The sequence below is a fragment of the Protopterus annectens genome, chromosome 17.part0, assembly GCF_019279795.1.
Source record: "Protopterus annectens isolate FY-2018-M chromosome 17.part0, PAN1.0, whole genome shotgun sequence".
Taxonomy (NCBI): Eukaryota; Metazoa; Chordata; order Ceratodontiformes; family Protopteridae; genus Protopterus; species Protopterus annectens.
In genome coordinates this window covers 698,516,076-698,521,075 of record NC_056751.1, presented here as the reverse complement: position 1 = coordinate 698,521,075, position 5,000 = coordinate 698,516,076, and positions in this window count along the sequence as shown.

Genomic DNA, 5,000 nt, shown 5'->3' with positions numbered 1-5,000 from the left:
CCGTCAGTGTTGCTGCATGTTTCTGCACAGCCTCCATGACCAGTTTGCAACATGTTTTGTCACCTGTTTTGGATGGGCATCTGTTTATTTTCTACATCAATGTTGTCCCATACTTCATACACACATACATGACTGTCTGCACTGTGTGCCATGGTATATGCAATGGTGAAGTAAGGCTACTTTTCCCACTCCTGTGTGCTACCTTTTGGATATGGGACCCATTCCATTGTTTGTAAGATGTGTGCAAGCCACGGCTGCCTCTGTTGCAGGTGAGTGGGCAAATGTCATGGACATACGTCTTGGACAGCAGACCATTACTTGGTGTGACATTGAGGCCCTGTACTTGATGGAAGGTGTGTACTCAAGAAGACTGAATGCTGTTAGTACCTCAAAAGCTGCTTCCACAATATATTTGGAGTGTGTGCACACATATGCTTCCAGTGTTTGTTAAGGTATGTATTCCCCATAGGATTTCATATTACATGTTCATTGCTCATGTTAGGGTCATATTACAGGTTGTAAAAGGTATGGAATGTGGCATTGTGATTTGCCGTTGTTTAGATCAGGAACAGTTGCCATTGTAATAGTGGTGTGTATACTGTTGTAGCCACTGTATAAGGGTAATGTTTCAGACATGTCCCTACTGTAGGCCATTTGTTGCACCATTATGTTCATCTCTGTCCACATATCTTACACTGACAGGTTGTTAGGTATACTGCAAGACTCTTACATACCCTTCAGATATGCCATCATGGTGACCACTGTGATGCAGTGCAGTTAGCAACAATAAGTGAACACGTACAGCATGCATTATGGGTAGGTGTGTTAAATGTGCACATGGCAAACAGCATGGCCATAACATGGCTGGTGTATTGGCAAACCTGAACAAAACAACTCCATACTCACCAGCTACAGGCTGCTACCTCAGTTGTATACCAGAGGGGCGTAAATAGTTGTGTGAGAGAAGTAATGTCAGTAGCCACACCTGTGGCATTGGTACAGGTTAGGAGCAGCATTTCAGCACATCGAAAGTACAAACCCACAATACTAGAGATTATACACATCTGTTCATTACTACACTGCAGCAACAGACTGTCTTATCTGACATATGCATGTAGATACTTTACAGATGAAAATGGATAAGCAACAGTGGTCTAGTAATGTGCCCTGGGGCCTTACCTGCACACTCCTCGTGCATTGTGTGGGTGGCACCCACCTCCACAATGCTGTCTTCAGCCTGCTGGCTTGACTGGTGAGGAGCTCCTGAGCATGTGTCAGTGGGGGCTGGATGGCATGACCCCCACCTGTGGCTAGCTGGTCCCTCCTAACTGCAGCAGCACACTGATGGGCATGGTGGATCAGATCTGTGCAGCGATATTGCACCTGCTCATAATTTTGGTTGTGTAGGCCAACATCGTTTACCCTGTGGATGAGCTCGTTCCACAGGGCGGTCCTCTCCTGCAGATCCTGGGCCCTGTGGCTGAAGAGGATGGCATGATGCATGATGAGATATTGGATGACTGCATCATTTTCCAGGTTTGTGAATGTGGGCAGATGTTCCTGGGACATTGTACCTGGAAGACAAAAACAGGAAAAAAGGTCACAGGACCTCATATGGTTGTCCAAGTGCAAATCAACAGTGGATATTACTTGCAAATAATCCAGACTATACCATAACACTGTAAGCTATCATGGCTTTGACATCTTGCATTACACCCCTGGTCCTGACCTGTCCAGTTCCCCCAATGTTGGACACAATGGCATAATCCACTATTCACCATTCATTTCTGTGTAGAGGGATGACAGTGGCCATCTTCCATGTGGATGGTGGCATGTGTGTGTTTGACTGTAGTGTGTGATGGAACTGTGAGCACATGCATGTGTTCATGTAGGAGGCAAACTGTGATGTTCTCATACCCATTGGAGACTTGCTGTTGTTGCCATCAGTCGGCATTATGTCCATGCTCACCACTGATGCGGGCAGGAGTGTGATTGATGTGCATATCCCCCTGTACTAATGTGGACAGGATGCCACTGTTCCCACCTATTCTGTCTGATGCAGGTTGCCTGTATCCATGGCATGTTTGTATGAGGTGTGCTTTACCCCCAGTACAGGCTGACTTGTGTTACTGTCTCTGACGCTGTGTACATATGTGTAGACATGGTTGCAATTGGCCTTGGTGGTTTGGAGATGTCCGATTTCTAGTCATAGTCATCCTTAAAGGAAGTCACCTATGAACCTACATGCCTGCTCAGATAGAGGTGCACTTGCGTCCAAATTGTGGTATGCACCTATGTGTCCCTGTACAGCCACTATAGCAACCTGTTATGTGCTTTGTGTCTTGGTGCTGTCCACCAAGGGGGATTGCTCTATCGTTGGTGGAGGATGGTTGTACAGGTAAGGTACTGTTGATTCCATATAGCTACAGTGGATATGAAGTGTACACACCCCTGTTACAATGCATGGTACTTGTGCAATTAGAACATGACCCCACAAAAGCACATGTCAACACAATTGCCACCTGTGATGTGTCCTATAGCCTGCTCAGTTCAATAGGGAACATAACAACCTGTCCTGTGTAAACATATGGGAATTAATACTCAGTACAGTAAGCCAGTTGAATGTGTGTGCACACCCTTACACTGATATGTTGTGTGACCACCTGCTAAGATGATAAAAGCATCCATTTGTCTTGGTTTGTACTCTAACGTCATATCACATCTTCACTTGGCAATGGTTGCTCACCTTCCATGAAACAGCTTTGTTTTTTTTTTCAATAGGATTGTACAGGTTATGGGTCACATTTGAGGTGAGAAATGTTTTGACATGACCTTCTGTGGTGTCATTCACATACAGCACTCAGACCTGGCATTCCAACAGGGGTGTGTACACTTTGATATTCAGTGTATATGGGTGTTGATATAGCTGTTAGTGGTAGGCATGGACAGTGGGTCATAACACAGTTGTACACTTCTCTGATTACTACATGATAAGCATGCATACTGTAGTACCCATATCAGTGTCATGGCAATGCAACAATCAGTAGCAGTACACATTTTATTTTGTTGTATGCAGTGACAGTGATATTACACACATGTGCAACATGCACATCCTATTTTCTGGACTGCTTGTGACCCATGTTATTACTTCTGTGCCTTTCAGCTGAACATACACATACATACACATGCTTAGGGGATACCTGGTATACGTTTGTGTTCTATGTCAGTATGACACACTGTATTTATCATCTTGCAGCTCAATCACAAATCTCAACCTGTTATACTAGGACTTCTGGTCATTGGTCCGCATCACTGGGTGACAAAACAGGGAAATCAATTTTGATAAAGTATTAATATAGCTGCCATAACACAAGTATATGTGTAAGCGACTACAGTTACCTGTCACAACTGTGAACATAGTCCAGAAGAACACTGTACATTTGAATGTTATTAATTCAATATATCTCATGCAGTTTAACACACACATCTGCAACATTGCTTTATTATGCTCATGCCCTATATAAGTATCCTAGATTTATAATACAAACATGTATAATGCTCATATTCACAGGTAACATATGGATATGGGCAACATCCCATTAACTGGCCTAGCAGTGGCACAGGCACGACTGTTTGACAGACACTCTAGTGGTTGCCATATGTGAGCTATCCTTTCCCAGGGTGTGTCAGGCTCTTCAGCTGTGACCCAACCTATCCACCTCTTAGAGCATCACATGTGGACAAAGCCTAACATTAGGGGGGATATATTACGGGGGATATATAGGGACAGATCATAGATATGCCTATCACAAACCTATGAAGTTTGTAGCATGATACATTTCACATTACTATGACTGTTCTGAAGGTGGTGGGGTCTGAAACTCATGTGTCTGTCATGACCTCATTACTTCCATCTCCAGATATTTGACAGACTAATAGAGATGTCTGGAGGAACAGAAAAAACACCATGATGGCTAAATCATGACATTCTGTGAAGATCTGCACAGTTGACAGGTATGGCCCACTGCAGACAGAGCCAGATGCTATGTCCATACCATTTGTTCAGCAGGACATCATTACAGCAAGTATTGATGGCACATATACATCTTTCATAGTCATCTATCCCATTATTACAGACCAAGAACTACATTCAATTATATGCTTACATGTTTCACATACCTGGTTTATCTTCAGGTTCCTCTGTGTACAGGATGTCTTGTTTCTTATTTCTTATTTTGAGGTTTTGTTTATGTGTTTTTCTTTGTTTGCTTTTTTTTGGTGTCAGTGTCTCTCTCCCTCTCTCTCTCTCTCTCTCCACTACTGGGATATAGCTTGTTTGAATAGGCTGAAGCATGGCTTTTGTAGGTGATGCTTATGTTCAGGTGATGGTCTCTGCAACAATTGCTGTTCCCTACTTGCTAATTGCATGCAGGCAGCTGTGTAGTTCTTCCAGTAGCCAATGTCATAGCAACCCAATACTATAAATAATTACATCATGTGGGCATTGTCCCTTTACCTTTCCTGTATGGAAGACATCCTTCATGTGTGGGGACAGCAGTGTTACAGACAGCAGGTAGGAATACCTATTACAACAGGACTTGTGGACACAGGCCAACTATATGTTTGTATAAGGTTCCAGACCTAGGGACAGTATGCGAGTATTGCTGTTATATGCATTGAATACTGCTAATTTTACTGGGTTTGTGTGTACTTGCTAGTTTTGGAAAGCAGTCTGTCTGCATAGCTCTCAACTATGGGCCTATCCACATGATGGCCAGAGTATTGGCTGTTATGTTTTATCTGTTCCCCACACAGGTCTTGTCCTTGACATATCAGTTGTATTCTCTCCATGGATTACTATCAGTACATGGCAACATCCATTTGTGTTTCTGACTTCATATTCCTGAGTAAGGGTATGTTGCAAGCAATCCTGTAACACCAGCAACTTTCACAGTGTATAACAGCAATATTTCAAATATGGCCCTGTGTTTCATCCTCTG